General features: G+C 41.5%; 1 protein-coding gene across 14 annotated transcripts in view; it reads left to right on the forward strand.

The window, feature by feature from the left end:
• The window catches only part of FOXJ3 (forkhead box J3), a 425779-nt gene that overhangs the window by 148023 nt on the left and 257659 nt on the right, over window positions 1–20097 (forward strand). The window contains exon 1 of one of the 14 annotated variants that reach the window (XM_083162736.1): window positions 10204–10328. The exons of 11 other annotated variants lie outside the window; for them this stretch is intronic. The gene's annotated coding sequence lies outside the window, so the exon portion shown is untranslated. Of the gene's footprint in view, window positions 1–10203; window positions 10419–15177; window positions 15711–20097 lie in introns of those variants that run through there. 2 more of the 14 variants (XM_083162735.1, XM_083162734.1) reach the window with 2 other exon arrangements.

The raw sequence follows: 20097 nt of genomic DNA on the forward strand, positions 1-20097 counted from the left end.
TATATATATATATATATATATATATATATATATATATATATATATATATAGAGAGAGATATATATATGGAGGATGGCGGCCTGGCACTCTCCCAGTAACGTTCTTGGAACCCCGGTGCCTTTGAGGAACAGATTTGTAGGCTTGGAAAGAAACCACGGCACTCCAGGGAAGTTTTTCAAAGCATATAATGAAGAAAAAAACACGCCAACGTTTCGGAGCTAGTAGCTCCTTTTTCAAGGTGAAAACGGTGCAACAGTGAAAAATGGGGGGTACATACCTTAAATACAGTGCTGGGAGACTTTCTCCCCTCCCTTGTGCTTAGGACGCCGGCTGGGACGCTGCGTTCCGATTACCGGAAGTTACTCCGGTAAGTTGGAGCGCAAGCTGTGCCGTGGTCATGGTAACAGGCCACTGCTGGTAATGGCGCTTGTCCCTGCCTCGGTCCGCCGCAGTATGGGGTGGAAAAAATATACAGAAAACACAGAAAACATTATGAGTGTAAATGCAAACATTTTGAAACATTTTGAAATGTGTATAGTTGGCCCAAAACAAGTGTCAAATCTATGTGTGCGTGGACGTCTCGTATCGCCTCCGCCTCCACTTAGCCACCTGTAAACTTGATTTTGCTCGTAGTCATCCTTGACCGTGAAGTATTTATTTATTTTAAACTTCAACAGGTCCTTTTGATATTTTTCAGTTTGACTCTGGAGCTTGGTGGCCCAGTCCTGGCTGAGATCCTGTATCAATGTTTCTTTATGCTCCGCTTCAAACCTTTCAATGCGAGTTTTGTTTGCCCAGAGCCTCAGCAGCATTGAAGAGCAATCAAGTTTAGAGATCCTCTACCGCCAGTGGCACAAATTGAAAAGGAGAGAGGTGGGTTTCCTCCTCCACGGGGTATCCCTTTCAGACTATCTAAGGGACAAAATGATACCCAGGGGGTTCAGGGTGCGGAATACACCGACCATCGGCAGGCATAACACCGAGTTCTGCCGGAACTGGATCGGCATTCTAAACAAGTGTAGCCACGACCTCATGGTGTTAGTGGTGAAGGAATCAGCAAGGGAGCTCCATGAGACCAAAACTCGCATTGAAAGGTTTGAAGCGGAGCATAAAGAAACATTGATACAGGATCTCAGCCAGGACTGGGCCACCAAGTTCATGAGTCAAACTGAAAAATATCAAAAGGACCTGTTGAAGTTTAAAATAAATAAATGACTACGAGCAAAATCAAGTTTACAGGTGGCTAAGTGGAGGCGGAGGCGACACGAGACAGGGCAGATACCAACCCCAGAGAGCTAGACCCGCCAGGAGAGCGAGGAGTGCCACTCCGAGGAATCAGCCTCAATCCTCTAATAGTGACAGTGATTTTCAAGTGGAACCGGACACACCAGACAGTGTCATACAAAAAGAAAGATATAAATCACTGCGCTGCTTCTCCTCTCAGGAGTGAAAAGACAGTTTCAGTCTGGGTTTTCACTGTGATTCTTTGTCTGTTGTCACTTCTTTGTTAAGTATTTCTCTCCATAATTATGTAAAAGAAAAACAAATAAAGAGTACAGACTGTCAGGTGATGTTTTATGGACAGAAAGTAAATTCTTCAAATTAGGACGGGAAGGAATGGATCCCAAATTCCCACGACTTAAATGCTTACACTGCTTACAATAGAAAATGTGTGTGGAATCATATCTGGGTATCTTTAATGGGACCACCAGGGACGTGCTTTAGGATCGTGAAGACTCTTACATGTGCTTACATATATACTGCTAGGTGAACACACATAACGGTATCTTTGATGATCCAAAAAACAAGGCTCACACTATCTTACGTGGTATGAAGTATGGCAACACTTGATAAAGGTATCTTTTCCTCAAACGGTATAGCATATATAAAAAACAACAAAAGAACTCCTCATGGTGCAATTAAGTTTAAAATAACATGAGGCTTTATTGATAAAAAACGAAAGGCCAAGCCTCGTACCGTATGGAACAGGGATAACAGTCAGAAGATAGATGGAACCCGGGTGACTCCTGCTGCAGACTTCCAACCTGGACCTAGGTAGTGTGGATGGCTTCTCTTAGGTACACTCCTCCAACATGTTTCGACGCTCCAGGCGTCTTTCTCAAGGTGGAGTGTGTATAGGGTGCACCCTGTATTTATGTCCCCATTATCCCGGAAGTTAAACATTAACCCGGAAATAATTAAAGGGGGGTGTTTATGATAAAACATCTAAAAATATTAATCCAAGCTTAAAAGTTAATACAAGATAGTTCCCAGATGACCTGAATGCAAAACGCCGTGTTAAACACTTCCCGTGGGTCCGGGATAGTGTCATATGCGGCGTCTGGATATTACAGGCTGGGAACCTCCGCTCACGTGATAAAATCCTCTTCCGGCACAGCGCGTCTGTAACCGCGCTAGCCGGAGTGAGACGCTGCCTGTCACATGATGTAAACAATAGACGCCAGCAGCGCTGATGTCACTACGTCTACGCTGGCGTGGGGGAACCTGCGATCACATGGTATGTGATCACTGCTCCTGATACGTTGCTCACGTTTGTTTTGAGCCTGTATGACCCTCCCAGATCACATGGTGTAAATAAATTAACGTAGACAGCGCTCAGAACGCTGTATTGGCATTAATATGGAAATCAAGACCATGTGATGTAAACAAACATCACATGGATATATAGTAAGTGCTCTTCCATTAGGAATATCTGAAGTCAGAGACACCCGGTTTCCATTCACAAAAGTATCATATATATGACAGATAAGCATAATATAATCTAATCTATACAAAAAGATACTGCATTAACATTTCTATCATTAAAAAACATAAAAAAGCTAAAATGTGAAAAAATGTGAAAAAAATATGAAAAACTAATTACAAAACAGTACTAGGCAGATAATTAAATGAACTCTAAAGAAACCATTTGACTTCAAACTCTGAATTTAGTCCAAATGGTTTTAAGGTGTTCAAATCGTATATACAACGCATCTCCCTGCGTGCTAGTCTAGCGTCCCTATTATTGTTTCTCCAATCTTCTTTTACTAATGAGATGCCACAAAAACTTTTTATCCCCTTCGTGGATTGAGAATGTTTTTCTTTAAAATGGGCTGAAAATGGATGTGTCATCACCCCATTGGTGATGTTTCTCACATGTTCAGCCCATCTTATTTTTAATTGCCTTTTAGTTTTTCCCACATATAAGAGATTGCAGGTGCATTCTATTACATAGATGGCATATCGGGTATTGCATGTGATAAAGTCACGAATTTTAAACATCCCATTCGTATGTGAGAATTCGGGTAGTTTAGACTTCGGACTATAACAAGCTTTACATATTTTGCAATCTCCGCATCTATAGAACCCTTTGTTCCTTGGAAGGAATCTATTACCATCCATAGGAAGCGCACTTGTAACAAGTTTATCCTTAAGGGTATCTGCTCGTCTATATATAAATTTTGGTTTAGTGGGTAAAACCTTTTTAAGAGCTTCGTCACGCAGTAAAATACTCCAATTTTTATGAAAAATGGACTCAATGTTCTTATATTGTGTATTATACTGTGTGCAAAAGGCCATACAAAAATTTGTCTCTTTAGGTTTGTTAGTTCTTGTTACATCCAGGAGTTCCGTTCTATTCAGAAGACCCACTTCAGTTGCTGCTTTTTGTATTGTAACTTTATTGTAACCTTTACTGACAAACTTCTTAACCATATTTTCCGCTTGGATATCGTACGTATCCTTCTGGGTACAATTTCTTCTCAACCGTAGTAGTTGGCCTTTGGGGACGTTATCCAACCATTTATTTAGGTGGTTACTATCTCGTTCAATATAGGTATTAGAATCGGTGGGTTTAGAATAGTTATACGTAATAAGGACATACGTAATAAGGACGCCCTATAGTGGCTGGCACCAATGCCATCACTGCCAATATGTCGGCCTTCATCGATCATCACCTGCAACCTATTGTATGTAAAGAGAAGGCCTACTTAAAAGATACTAGAGACGTGTTGGTAAAAATTGACTCTATAAAATGGGAAGAAGGGATGTTCTTAGTTACAGGAGATGTTACATCCCTGTATACAATCATTTCACATGGGGATGGAGTGAAGGCTATAAAAGAAACTTTAGAGAAAACTGATCTTGATACAAAACTGTGTTCTTTTCTTCTGGACGGTATTGAGTTTACTTTAAATAATAATTATTTTAATTTTGACGGCCAATACTATATACAGCGTGTAGGAACGGCTATGGGCACCAGGTTCGCGCCCGGGTATGCTAACCTGTTTATGGCGAGATGGGAGGAGTCACAGGTTTTCTGTGAGCATGCCTGGAGCGCGAACCTGGTGCAGTGGTGGCGTTATATAGATGACGTCCTGTTCGTCTGGAGAGGCGACAGGACGTCTCTAGATGATTTTTGTAAATACCTCAATGAGAACATGTTATATATTAAATTCACATTTAATATTGACACTAAACATGTCAATTTTTTGGATTTAACGATTGAGGTTCAAAATAATGTCCTTATTACGTATAACTATTCTAAACCCACCGATTCTAATACCTATATTGAACGAGATAGTAACCACCTAAATAAATGGTTGGATAACGTCCCCAAAGGCCAACTACTACGGTTGAGAAGAAATTGTACCCAGAAGGATACGTACGATATCCAAGCGGAAAATATGGTTAAGAAGTTTGTCAGTAAAGGTTACAATAAAGTTACAATACAAAAAGCAGCAACTGAAGTGGGTCTTCTGAATAGAACGGAACTCCTGGATGTAACAAGAACTAACAAACCTAAAGAGACAAATTTTTGTATGGCCTTTTGCACACAGTATAATACACAATATAAGAACATTGAGTCCATTTTTCATAAAAATTGGAGTATTTTACTGCGTGACGAAGCTCTTAAAAAGGTTTTACCCACTAAACCAAAATTTATATATAGACGAGCAGATACCCTTAAGGATAAACTTGTTACAAGTGCGCTTCCTATGGATGGTAATAGATTCCTTCCAAGGAACAAAGGGTTCTATAGATGCGGAGATTGCAAAATATGTAAAGCTTGTTATAGTCCGAAGTCTAAACTACCCGAATTCTCACATACGAATGGGATGTTTAAAATTCGTGACTTTATCACATGCAATACCCGATATGCCATCTATGTAATAGAATGCACCTGCAATCTCTTATATGTGGGAAAAACTAAAAGGCAATTAAAAATAAGATGGGCTGAACATGTGAGAAACATCACCAATGGGGTGATGACACATCCATTTTCAGCCCATTTTAAAGAAAAACATTCTCAATCCACGAAGGGGATAAAAAGTTTTTGTGGCATCTCATTAGTAAAAGAAGATTGGAGAAACAATAATAGGGACGCTAGACTAGCACGCAGGGAGATGCGTTGTATATACGATTTGAACACCTTAAAACCATTTGGACTAAATTCAGAGTTTGAAGTCAAATGGTTTCTTTAGAGTTCATTTAATTATCTGCCTAGTACTGTTTTGTAATTAGTTTTTCATATTTTTTTCACATTTTTTCACATTTTAGCTTTTTTATGTTTTTTAATGATAGAAATGTTAATGCAGTATCTTTTTGTATAGATTAGATTATATTATGCTTATCTGTCATATATATGATACTTTTGTGAATGGAAACCGGGTGTCTCTGACTTCAGATATTCCTAATGGAAGAGCACTTACTATATATCCATGTGATGTTTGTTTACATCACATGGTCTTGATTTCCATATTAATGCCAATACAGCGTTCTGAGCGCTGTCTACGTTAATTTATTTACACCATGTGATCTGGGAGGGTCATACAGGCTCAAAACAAACGTGAGCAACGTATCAGGAGCAGTGATCACATACCATGTGATCGCAGGTTCCCCCACGCCAGCGTAGACGTAGTGACATCAGCGCTGCTGGCGTCTATTGTTTACATCATGTGACAGGCAGCGTCTCACTCCGGCTAGCGCGGTTACAGACGCGCTGTGCCGGAAGAGGATTTTATCACGTGAGCGGAGGTTCCCAGCCTGTAATATCCAGACGCCGCATATGACACTATCCCGGACCCACGGGAAGTGTTTAACACGGCGTTTTGCATTCAGGTCATCTGGGAACTATCTTGTATTAACTTTTAAGCTTGGATTAATATTTTTAGATGTTTTATCATAAACACCCCCCTTTAATTATTTCCGGGTTAATGTTTAACTTCCGGGATAATGGGGACATAAATACAGGGTGCACCCTATACACACTCCACCTTGAGAAAGACGCCTGGAGCGTCGAAACATGTTGGAGGAGTGTACCTAAGAGAAGCCATCCACACTACCTAGGTCCAGGTTGGAAGTCTGCAGCAGGAGTCACCCGGGTTCCATCTATCTTCTGACTGTTATCCCTGTTCCATACGGTACGAGGCTTGGCCTTTCGTTTTTTATCAATAAAGCCTCATGTTATTTTAAACTTAATTGCACCATGAGGAGTTCTTTTGTTGTTTTTTATATATGCTATACCGTTTGAGGAAAAGATACCTTTATCAAGTGTTGCCATACTTCATACCACGTAAGATAGTGTGAGCCTTGTTTTTTGGATCATCAAAGATACCGTTATGTGTGTTCACCTAGCAGTATATATGTAAGCACATGTAAGAGTCTTCACGATCCTAAAGCACGTCCCTGGTGGTCCCATTAAAGATACCCAGATATGATTCCACACACATTTTCTATTGTAAGCAGTGTAAGCATTTAAGTCGTGGGAATTTGGGATCCATTCCTTCCCGTCCTAATTTGAAGAATTTACTTTCTGTCCATAAAACATCACCTGACAGTCTGTACTCTTTATTTGTTTTTCTTTTACATAATTATGGAGAGAAATACTTAACAAAGAAGTGACAACAGACAAAGAATCACAGTGAAAACCCAGACTGAAACTGTCTTTTCACTCCTGAGAGGAGAAGCAGCGCAGTGATTTATATCTTTCTTTTTGTATTATTCTGTTTTTATAGCATTTGTAGTTGCTATTTATATAGATCTTTGCAGCAGCTTTGAAGTGAGGCGCCGGTTGGTTTACTATCTCTTTCTTTACACCAGACAGTGTCCCTTTAGGTCCAGCGACAGTACATAAGAGGCAAGGCAGCAGCCCGACCACCCGCAGGGGGGGGGGCAACACGCGAGGATCCGCAAAAAGCAAATAACACCAGAATCAACTGTCTACAATCTATCTAAGAGGACATTTAGTGACCTAGAGTTACAAGTTCTGAATCTAGGCCTCACGTTTATTCCCACAACCCCTCATGACGACCTAACATGGAAGGTCGACCTACACCGATTCGGACGCTCTCTCCATCTCAAGGAGCATTTCCAGCACCAGATCCCCCCCCCCCCTCCACTAACGACCCATCCATCAACAAATTCCTTTGTCAACGCAAAATCTCTAAGTTTGACCCACAGTCTCACAATGCATCGATCCAGTCCTACTTGAGACTGATGGACGACTCAGTACCGAGATACACTCAATCTCCTCATCCAAAGCACCAAAATCTTAACCGTGATCAACAAGCAGCACTGAGACAACTGGGAAGCTGTCTGACACGGATGTGTATGAAAAACTAACAAAGGATCCGACTGAGGGCTATAAGGCCGAATTGGATCAAATTTTATCAGCAGCCTACAGCAACGGCTGGATTGAAGAAAAAGTGCGCAAAGCACTAACGCGGGATCATCCAACGGTCCCAGTACTGTTTACGGTACCAAAGATCCACAAGGCCCTCAATAGCCCTCCAGGCCGGCCTATAATTAGTGCCTGGAATTCCATATACCAGCCGGTGTCACAGCTGCTAGATAGTATAATCCAACCCATTATTATGTGGCAGAAGACACACATCAAGGACACCACAGACTTTTTGAATACCATCAACCAAGTAGGGGAAGTCCCCAGAGGTACCAGTCTGGTTACAATGGATGTCAGTAGCCTGTTTACCAGCATCCCACAACAAGAAGGCCTCGATGTGATGGAGGAATTTCTGAGGAAGGAGCACATGTCCGCCCTCAATCTGGGCCTCTTCATGGAGCTGATGAGGTTAACATTAACCAAGAACTATTTCCTCTTCAACGGCCAATTTTATAGGCAGAAGATGGGATGCGCAATGGGGAGCTCGATATCGCCGTCCTTTGCAAACATATATATGTTTAAGCAAGAGGAAGAAATGTTCAACAGTGACCCCGTGACAAGGGACAAGGTCGTCCTGTTAATAAGATACATAGACGACCTGCTCATGCTATGGGGCGGCACACAGATAGAACTGTCCGAACTGATGAACGGAATAAACAACAGATAATCCCCCATCAAGCTTACCTATCACAGCTCCCTGGAGAAAATCGACTATCTGGACGTGACGTGACGGTCAGCATAGTCAACAACACTATACACTCTATTCCAAACAGACGGACAAAAATAAAATTTTGAAATACAACAGCTTCCACCCACGTCCTCTCAAAGAAGCCTTACCCCATTCCCAGATGATTAGAGCTGCTCGGATCATCAGTGACCCAAACAAATTACCCCAAGCACTCGACAATATGGCAGCAAAATTTAAGGAGAGGGGATATGAACCTAAGAGACTGTCACGAACTAAAGAGGAAGTACTGAAACTGGACCGGAAGATCTTACTGAACCCCAACTCCCAGAACCGCAGAAAGAGGGAGCAAGACAGACTACCGTTTGTAACAAGACTCAGCACAGCCAGCCCAATTCTCCCCAGGGCAACCAAGGCTTTATGGCCAATAATAAAAACAGATAAAGATCTACCAGGCCTGAGGGACAAAAGACCAATGCTCTGCTACACCAAGGGCAGGAGCATTAGGGACACCATAGTCCACAATGACATCACGGGCTTTGGCGAGAGCGTACAGAGACCATCCAACTTTTTAACAAAACAAACGGGCTGTTACAAGTGTGTAAAATGCACCACCTGTCAGGATATGATAACCGGGTCCAGTTTCATCCACCCAGCCGATGGACGGGCATTTCCCATCAAGCACATCCTCAGTTGCCTTTCCACACATATAATATATATGTTATCAAGTGCCCCTGTGACCTACTTTATGTAGGAAAGACCATCCGCTCTATGAGGGAACGCATGGCCCTCCACAGATCGGCCATCCAGCAAGCACTCACAGGCAAGAAGAAGAAAAATGCCCCAGAACAACCAGTGGCCAAGTACTTCTCAGAGGCCAAACACAAGCTTTCGGACCTCAAGCATATGGCGGTCGACCATATCCCCTTTTCCATCCGTGGAGGTGACAGGAATGGCAACCTCCTCAAGCTAGAAACAAGATGGATTCACAAACTGAACTCCTCCAGCCCAGCCGGACTGAATGAGAGACTGCCCTGTATTAGAGGATGGGGTCCCAGAGAGTCCTCTCACGACTCGCGGTGTGAGTGATGACACACCAGATGTGTCTACACCTGCACGACGACACATTGCAACATCTGGAATCAGTGTTAATATATTGAAAGGCTGCCATCAGTGTGCACACTTTTTAACCTTTAACTTTTAATATTCAACACTTTCATCATTTCACCAGGCCAATTCGCCGTGTCACATCCTACCACAACACATTATAAGCAGCAGTTGCCGCTCTTATATGTATATCAAGGGTTTTAACAAGGTACAGGTGGGAGACATTCTTCACAGGAAGAGGAGCAGCAGAACACGAGGACATGCACTGAAACTAGAGGGAGGAAGATTCAGGGGAAATTTGAGGAAGAATTACTTCACAGAAAGAGTAGTAGATAAGTGGAATAGCCTCCCATCAGAGGTGGTAGAGGCAAATACAGTAGTACAATTTAAACATGCTTGGGATAGGCATATTGATATCCTTACAAAAAAATAAGGATCAAATATGGTTTGAGGTAACATGTTTAAAAAAGAGGCAGACTAGATGGGCCAAGTGGTTCTTATCTGCCGTCAAATTCTATGTTTCTATGTAAGACTGAGATATTCAGTCTGTATTTCACTTATGGTAATCCAGTCAGCAGATAAATAGCTGACCACAGCATCTGGACAGACGTCCACGCACACATAGATTTGACACTTGTTTTGGGCCAACTATACACATTTCAAAATGTTTCAAAATGTTTGCATTTACACTCATAATGTTTTCTGTGTTTTCTGTATATTTTTTCCACCCCAGACTGCGGCGGACTGAGGCAGGGACAAGCGCCATTACCAGCAGTGGCCTGTTACCATGACCACGGCACAGCTTGCGCTCCAACAGCGCTTCACACTAAACCCGGACAAACGTCACTTCCAGGGGTGAGTAACTTCCGGTAATCGGAACGCAGCGTCCCAGCCGGCGTCCTAAGCACAAGGGAGGGGAGAAAGTCTCCCAGCACTGTATTTAAGGTATGTACCCCCCATTTTTCACTGTTGCACTGTTTTCACCTTGAAAAAGGAGCTACTAGCTCCGAAACGTTGGTGTGGTTTTTTCTTCATTATATGCTTTGAAAAACTTCCCTGGAGTGCCGTGGTTTCTTTCCAAGCCTAGATATATATATATATATATATATATATATATATATATATATATATATATATATACTTGTGGTACGGTCCGGCACTCCGTCCTCATGGGCAACTGCCCCGGTGCCCGTCTCGGTGGATAGCAGAGATGAAGAAAAAGACTGGCACTCGTGGGTCTTTTTAGAAACTGTATTAAACTGTGGAACAACCAACGTTTCGGGGCTGCGCCCCTTTGTCAAGGTGTGTGTGAACACACACACACCTTGACAAAGGGGCGCAGCCCCGAAACGTTGGTTGTTCCACAGTTTAATACAGTTTCTAAAAAGACCCACGAGTGCCAGTCTTTTTCTTCATCTCTATATATATATATATATATATATATAAGTCCTGCAGATTCCTTTGGCTCATAGAATTGAGCTTAGAGGAAATAAGGCGGCACTCCAAGGGTTTAGGTAAATAGTAAAAAAGTTTATAAATGCATGGTGATAATAAAGGACATCTACGACGTTTCAAGGCCCACTGGCCTTTTCATCAGGTTGCTGTCCAAAGTGCAATGTGTGCTGTGCAAAAACGAGTAACTGAGCTGCAGCTCTCTTACCTGCCTATATGGCTTCAGCGTGTCCGTGCCTGTCTGATTCCCCGGCGTCTGACGGAGCCGTGCTTCCGGGTGCATCAGCTACTTGCAAAAACAAGTTACTATTTATCCCAAATTATCCCATTTAACAATAACACAAGTAGTTGTCGTTCCACCTACACAATCTTTATCCCACATATGGCTCAACCAAACACACGATTTCTTGCACGTTTTTATTTGTTTTGTGTTGCGTTTTCACTCTTCCAACCAAGTACAGGTTGGTCAGATTTAGTACTTCACATACACACTAACGTACGCTGTCTCTCTCCTTAAGCGCAGACGGACCCAGCAGCGTCCTGGGTTGCTAAGCAACAACCGCAAGCAGGGGGAGTAGCTGATGCACCCGGAAGCACGGCTCCGTCAGACGCCGGGGAATCAGACAGGCACGGACACGCTGAAGCCATATAGGCAGGTAAGAGAGCTGCAGCTCAGTTACTCGTTTTTGCACAGCACACATTGCACTTTGGACAGCAACCTGATGAAAAGGCCAGTGGGCCTTGAAACGTCGTAGATGTCCTTTATTATCACCATGCATTTATAAACTTTTTTACTATTTACCTAAACCCTTGGAGTGCCGCCTTATTTCCTCTAAGCTCAATTCTATGAGCCAAAGGAATCTGCAGGACTTATTTATAATTATTGGGAAGGCACCAAGGTAAATTACCTCATCGTCCGGAGTGCCGAGCGCACCAACCTACTACAATTTGGGACACTTGCCAGTTTCCCTACGTGTTAAGGCACCGGAACCATTGCCATTTCTATACCCTTTGGATACAAATTAACCTTCTCTCATAAGGTTTACTTCAGTGCAAGACAAGTATCGGATCTGCACTCGCACAGCACCAGCACTTGCACCACCAGCACGAACGCAACTCTTTTAAAGTAACATTATGGAAAACCAACTTAAAGATGGACTTACGTTTGTTGAAATACAGCAGCATCTGTCTGACACTTTCTCCTACACACAGGAGTATGTACAATCTGTCCTCTTCAAAGAAGACCACAACCCTTTACAAGCATCCCAATCGCCAGAAGATGTATACAATGCACTTTACAAATTGCAAAAGAAAGAAATTGACTTCCAGTTGCATGGATCCACACTCTCGGATTATTACCGAGCACAAAGGATACCGCGGGGTTTCCGTATTAACAACACACCTACAATAGGCAGGAACAACCCCCAATTCTGCCTACGTTGGATCTCGATCCTCAATAAATGCAGCCAGGATCTTATGATCCTGGTAATTGAGGAGTCCAGCAGTACCCTACAGAACACCAAAGCCAAACTAGCCCAAGTAAGAGAGGACAATAAAACAACAATCCTGGACAAGAAAAACAACCCCCTTTGGGAAAAATTGGAAGTGCAACTAACCCAATATAAAAAAGATCTTGAAAAATTCAAAAAAAGAAAATGGGATGTGGTCCAAGTCGACTATGAAGATGGCAGGGTCTACAGGTGGCTCAATGGCTCAGAACCAGCCAGACAAAAAGGACGCCCCAATAACAGAACATCTTGGAGGGATCGTAAATACAAAGACAATCCCAGATATACCAGTGATAGTGATTTTGCACTAGAGGATTCTGACGAACACACTCCTCACTCTGGGCTCCCTTTAGGCAGGCTAACCCGGGCCAAAACCGGAGGCAAACTACCCGACACACCAGACGAGGTGGGCAGACGAACCGCATCCGGAAGACCACCTTCAAACAAAAAGAAACCGTAGTGTTTAATTTATCATCACATGTTTTATCCACCGCAGAAGAAAAAGTACTTAACCGGGGGCTCACGTTTGTTCCCTCAAATACGCACCAAGAATTTGATTGGCAGGTGGACTTACACCGTTTCGGGAGATCCTTAAGGATAAAAGAATTTTTCCAACACGCTCCAAAACCACAAGAAGACAGGCACAACAAGTTTCTCATGAAGCATGCACATTCCTCGTTTGATCCTCCTTCACAAAATTCGTCAATAAAAACTTTTCTCAAAATAATAGATGAATCAGTCCAAAAATTCAACAGCAATACCCCTAAGAAATGGACAAATATGGATCAACAAGAAGTCATAGCACTGAGAAACTTGTCACAAAACACCAACATCACTATACGCCCCGCTGACAAAGGTGGGGGTATAGTGGTGCAGGATACAACTAAATATATTCAAGATCTCGATGGTATACTAGCAGATACGGCAACGTATAGAAAATTACCGGGAGACCCCACAAGGATGTTCAAGAAAGAACTGGACTTGGTCCTCGCAGAAGCGCACCAAGCAGGACACATCAGCAAAAAGGTGTATAAAACACTAACCCAAGATTTCCCTATCAGCCCGGTAATGTACAGTATACCAAAAATACACAAGGACCCTGTCAACCCCCCGGGCAGACCAATCATCTCAGCCCGGGGATCATTGTTTCAACCTGTCTCTCAGTTTTTGGATTCACTGATTCAGCCTTATCTGGTTACCCAAAGATCCTTCCTTAAGGACACTTCCCAACTACTCCTGAAATTACAACAAATACAGAATCTCCCTGAAAATTGCACTTTGTGCACACTCGATGTAAAAAACCTGTACACGGTTATACCACATTCCGGAGCATTATCGGCTATGCAGAGGTTCCTACACCGTGTGAGTTTCACTGCCCTGGACATTTCTTTGTTCTTGACACTGCTAGAGTTAACCCTTACCAAAAATTATTTTATCCACAACGGAAAGTATTTCCTACAGCTCACAGGCTGTTCAATGGGGTCGAACGTATCACCATCTTTGGCCAACGTATACATGTTCGAACAAGAGAATGAGTTCTTCTTCTCAGACACTAACATCAGTCAAAATATCGTCATGTATACGCGCTACATAGATGACCTGTTCCTAATCTGGGCAGGACAAGAAGCAGAATTCATCAACCTGATCAATAACATCAACAGTTTCGACAACCCCATTAAATTCACATTTAACATGGACAATAATAAGGTTAACTACTTGGATGTTACCATCAGCATCTCCAACAAGAACATATCAACAGCAGTATTCTACAAGGACACAGATCAGAACACACTCCTCCAATATAGTAGCAACCATCCTAAAGCACTCAAACGCAGCCTGCCCAAATCGCAATTGCTGCGAGTAGCCAGAATTGACAGCGATGCTACACAGTGTAAAAGAGATTTGGACATTATGACCAACAAATTTGTGGAGAGGGGATACAATCCGACTGAAATAAATAAACAAAAGGAACAAATAGTGAATACCCCGAGACAACAATTGATAAACAGCCCTAAAGAAAAGAAAGAATTCAACAAAATCCCGTTCGTGACCACGTATAACCCTGCCACTAGAGTATTACCTAGAGCTCTCAAAGGCTTATGGCCAATTGTAAAATGTGACAAACAATTGCCAGCGTTTAGCCAGAAAAACATCATGCCCAGCTACCGCCGGGGAAAAAATCTGCGAGATATGCTCGTCAAAACCAATATAGAGTGCAAACCCAAACCTACTTTGTTCAACATCCAAGAAAAAAAGCCAGGCTGTTACAGATGCCCTTCCTGTACGGCATGTAGCTACCTTGAAACGGGTACCACATTCAAGCACCCACATGAGGAGAAGATCTATAAGATCCGACATATCTTAACTTGTAAAACTCCGTTCATTATCTACATTATAATCTGCCCGTGTAACAAATACTACGTTGGACAAACCATAGTCCATTTAAGATCCAGAATGGCCCTGCACAGATCAGCCATATCAGCAAGTCTGAATGGCAAAACCAGCAATCAACCTGTCGCAAGACATTTCAAAGAAATGGGACACACACTGGCAGATTTAAAATGTAAGATGATTGACCATGTCCCCGCACTTAGCAGAGGGGGAAATAGACAGAAAATCCTCACAAGAAAAGAAGCTCAGTGGATATACAGGCTTAAAACGATGGCACCAGCAGGACTAAATGAAATGATAACCTGGAACACATTCATCTGAAGTTCCGTTGTATATGGTCACATACAATCTCCCAATGTTTCCATAAACCTCATTGATTTTGTCTTCTTCCTTTAAACTCATTAACTTCTTCTTCACTCTGCAGCTAAGATATTGTGTAACAATTAATCTTCTAGCCAAATACATGTCATGTTAAATATGAGATACATATGTACTGCAGGAAAAAGTGTGACAGACGCTGTTGCAAAAACAAGTTACTATTTATCCCAAATTATCCCATTTAACAATAACACAGGTAGTTGTCGTTCCACCTACACAATCTTTATCCCACATATGGCTCAACCAAACACACGATTTCTTGCACGTTTTTATTTGTTTTGTGTTGCGTTTTCACTCTTCCAACCAAGTACAGGTTGGTCAGATTTAGTACTTCACATACACACTAACGTACGCTGTCTCTCTCCTTAAGCGCAGACGGACCCAGCAGCGTCCTGGGTTGCTAAGCAACAACCGCAAGCAGGGGGAGTAGCTGATGCACCCGGAAGCACGGCTCCGTCAGACGCCGGGGAATCAGACAGGCACGGACACGCTGAAGCCATATAGGCAGGTAAGAGAGCTGCAGCTCAGTTACTCGTTTTTGCACAGCACACATTGCACTTTGGACAGCAACCTGATGAAAAGGCCAGTGGGCCTTGAAACGTCGTAGATGTCCTTTATTATCACCATGCATTTATAAACTTTTTTACTATTTACCTAAACCCTTGGAGTGCCGCCTTATTTCCTCTAAGCTCAATTCTATGAGCCAAAGGAATCTGCAGGACTTATTTATAATTATTGGGAAGGCACCAAGGTAAATTACCTCATCGTCCGGAGTGCCGAGCGCACCAACCTAATATATATATATATATATATATTACACTTACCCCCCCCCACTGCGGAAGGAGTCCAAACTGGCACACGAGTAGTGAAGAAAAAAGATGTGGTTTATTCCATAAGTACAAGAGTTATAACAGCGGTCCCGACAGCTGTTTCAACTGGGTCTTCATCGGGGCACAGAGCAGCACTGCAGGCTCAGTTTAAATAGACAAATATTGCGCCAAAACCTGTATGCAAATGAGGTCCGTTTGACCTTTACTGTCATTGGCTGGGCGGGGGGTGTGTGCAGAGCTGAGCTGTCAGTCAGCAGGATTCCCCCTACATCAGCACAGAGGCTGATACTAATAGGGAGAGCCATCGACTGATGTGCGGCTTTTACTGTTATAACAGTGTGTCTATCAGGGTTGGGTGGCTGGGGCAGGGATACTGTCTCTACCCACGGGGGAATAGTAGTGTGATAGGAATGTTAGGTATGCTGTCGTCACCGTATGTTGTACAAAATTACTGGAATCATGCATGTGTCAGAATCAACAATTGGTCGACATTGCATATCAGTGTCGACAGGTCAACAGTACTGGAGGATGTTAAATGCACTGGATAAGGTTATACATATTTACAACAACAGTCAACACACGGCGGTGTCGACATCACCTCGGACAGTCTATATCTATTGTCCACAAATAAATAACACCGGGTTATGCCCTGGCAACTAAAGCATATGGGCAGTCCAGTGCGCAACCTTTCGACATCCTAGTGGCGTAAAGTAACAACCTGAAGTCAGAACTGAGATCTCACTAAGACAGGTAACTAATGCACACGGCGGTGCGCAATATGTCAACTTCTTACATGAGACACACGGCAGTGATTAGTAAGTTTCATACACATTGTGCAATTACAATACAGCGCACTCAGCGGTGCATTGTCAATGCATGCTGACAAATAAGATAAACACACGGCGGTGTTATTATAATGAGCTCACTTGATCAATCAGAGGTTAGTCATCCATCAGGTGACTCACGGCGGAGCCACCTAGTTGTCAGAACCCATAATTGTCGACATGCGTATGTATCGACACATTGTGTCAAATTTGCTCAAGTGTGATTTTCAGCCGGCAGCATAAACAACGGAGTAGTCAGTGAGTGTTCAAGGTAAAATAAGTCAGTGTTTATAAGAAGCAACCCATCTTAAAGTCTCCATTAAGACCATGGTGTGCCAAACAATTCAGTCTAAAAATCCATTGCAGTTCACGTTGGAGGAGTATCTTCTCTCTGTCTCCCCCACGTTTAAGTGGTGGGATGTGGTCTATGATACAGGTTGAGTATCCCGTATCCAAAATGCTCGGGACCAGGAGAATTTTGGATAACGGATTATTCCGTATTTCGGAATATTTTAATATTTCAATGATGTATTTTGAAGTATCTTGCATTTATGCTGTATAAACACATAATATACACACAAATATATTTTATTACCACATAAAATACACACAAACATATTTTAATTGTTCAAAAAACAAGGTTTCAAAACGTGAAACAAAATTTGTGTACTATCTCAGCACTGAATTTGAATGCCAAGCAATCATTGTCTTGCACATATATACTGCCAGTTACATATCATGTCACCAGTAGTGCTGTTAGAAATGTCCCCAGTGAGTTTTTAGCAAAAAAAAAAAATTTTTTTCACTTTCTGGAATGTCCGTATTTCGGAATAATTCGGATAACGGATATTCGGATACGGGATACTCGACCTATAGTACATTTCAGTTGTGTGACACAATGGGCTTTGGTCAGGAAATGCCTTGCCACCGGCAGGTTCTTCAGGTCATTGCTGGCATCTTTGGTAATAAAGCTCTTTTTGATTGAAGACCGATGCTGGCTCAATCTTTCCTTTAGCATCCTTGTTGTCTTCCCGACATAGAGTAGATTACACGGGCACCGGAGGACATAAATTATATATTTGCTATTACGGTCTAATCTGTATTTTATGGAGTATTTAGCCCCATCAGCGGGATTGATGAATTGTGGACCAGTTTGTAGAAACGGACAATTGGAGCATCCTGAACATTTGAAAGTACCTTTCTTGGTGGTGAGCCAATGTTGTTTACTTGCAGTTATTGGGCACGGTCCCGTCTTCACCAACATGTCTCTCAAATTCGGTCCCCTCCTATATGCGAATCTTGGGGGGTATTGGAGTGCGGGTGCTAGGACCGGGTCGCTGGCAAGGAGATGCCAATATTTATTAACAGTATCGTGGATGTGGCCTGAGGCTACTGTAAATGTACTACTGAAATTGATGGTTTTTGCAGTGTCCCTGCAACTTCATTGGAACCATCAAATGACCTGTCATGTTTTATCATTGAAGTCTTTTTAAGACAATATTATATTAAATGTCAATTTTTTAATTGTTGTTTGATTCTTAGCGCACTCTGAACCTTCCTGTATGCATGCATGTATGTATGTATTTATGTATGTATATATATATATATATATATATATATATATATTCTCTATCCTTAGTAACAATCAATTGAAATGGAAAGAACCGTTTATAATGATATTTTGTTAATTGGATGGAGTTTATGGCTCCACCCAGAGAAACACAATCCTGGCGCTCAATCTATAATAATAAGTTGAATTTTTAAAGAATTAGTAGTGGTTGGGTAATTTCCAATCAGCTGCAGCAAGCATCAGATGAGGTCACCCGAGCTCATCAAGAAATAGACAAAAATTACAACAGAGTGATACTAAGCGCTGCTGACTTAGATAAATTGTATCTGCTGAGTGAATAAGATTTGGACACACTGCTTGGATTTGTAACAATTTCTTTAAAAGGTAAAAAAGGGCATAAATTAAACAGTCACATACATAATAATAATTAATACAGTACAATAGTATAAAAAATAATAATCATAAATGGTCTAGCGTGGACCAGCTGGGTCGGGCAGACAGGAGACCTCACACTAGGTTTTGCTGACGTCAACGCGTTTCGTAACCACTCTTATGCTGGAAACTTTTTCAAGATGGATACAGCATCAAAGCCTGAAGGCTATTTATGGGCTGGAGTGTCACTCATTAATTACCAAGTAGCTCATTATCATTTGTAATATACACATTTTAACATGTTTATAGCTTTTAGACTATGAATAAAGTAACAATAAAATAAATATAAAAAGCAGTGTGTCCAATAATAAGGAATAAAAACACCATTGTAAGCAACTCCTTAGTTGAGTCATAGATTTAACAGATGGAGAATTAAGTTTGTGAACTCAATCTGATCAAACAATTAATTGAAATACAAAAGGTGATGGATTTAATTTGTATAAGGTAGAACCAGAGAGAATTATATGGTTTGATAGTATCAATTAGACATTGTTTCTAAATTTATAAGACAGTCAAAAAATAAGAAATAGATGATGAATATACAGAAAATCAAATTAGGTAATTGTTAGAATCGTCATATATAAAGTCTTATATTTATTGTCATATTATATGGTTTTAATTATAATCCATATATAAATATTGGGGAATAGAAAGAGGAGCTGTCAAAGGGACCCCGCTAAGGGTGCAATAATCAAAGGGTAGAGGGTATATTTAAATATTCGTATCTCATAATGAATATGGAGAGCAAACAAATAACCAATTAATCAGTATAACAAAATGGAGAGTTTATATGGTAAAATTAGAATAGAATGGAGTGATAGTAATGTATAGTAAGTAGTTGTCAATTATTTAATACAATTACACGGTTTTAGCTGTATCTACATATTGAACCCGCTCCATTTAAATAAGTAGGAGCATAAATATATGTAAGACCAAACAATAAAAAATATATAAACATATGTATATAATTATATACACATATAAAATAAATACACAGAAGGCATATTTTACATAAAGATTGGACAATAGAGAAAATGAGGTACATATATTATTAATATTTCTAATCAACCATCCGTTAAAGGTTCATATGGGGTGGGGGAGGAGGGATCTGCAAACCACTGGAGTCGCATTGCTATGCCCCAATGGTAGATCACAATTCTCCCAGCCCACATGAAGTACAAATGGGAGCAGAAATACAAATGTTTACTGTTTATAATGAATATGTTGTAAAAAGAAGAC

The sequence above is a fragment of the Crinia signifera genome, chromosome 19 (assembly GCF_055691185.1).
Source record: "Crinia signifera chromosome 19, ASM5569118v1, whole genome shotgun sequence".
NCBI lineage: Eukaryota > Metazoa > Chordata > Amphibia > Anura > Myobatrachidae > Crinia > Crinia signifera.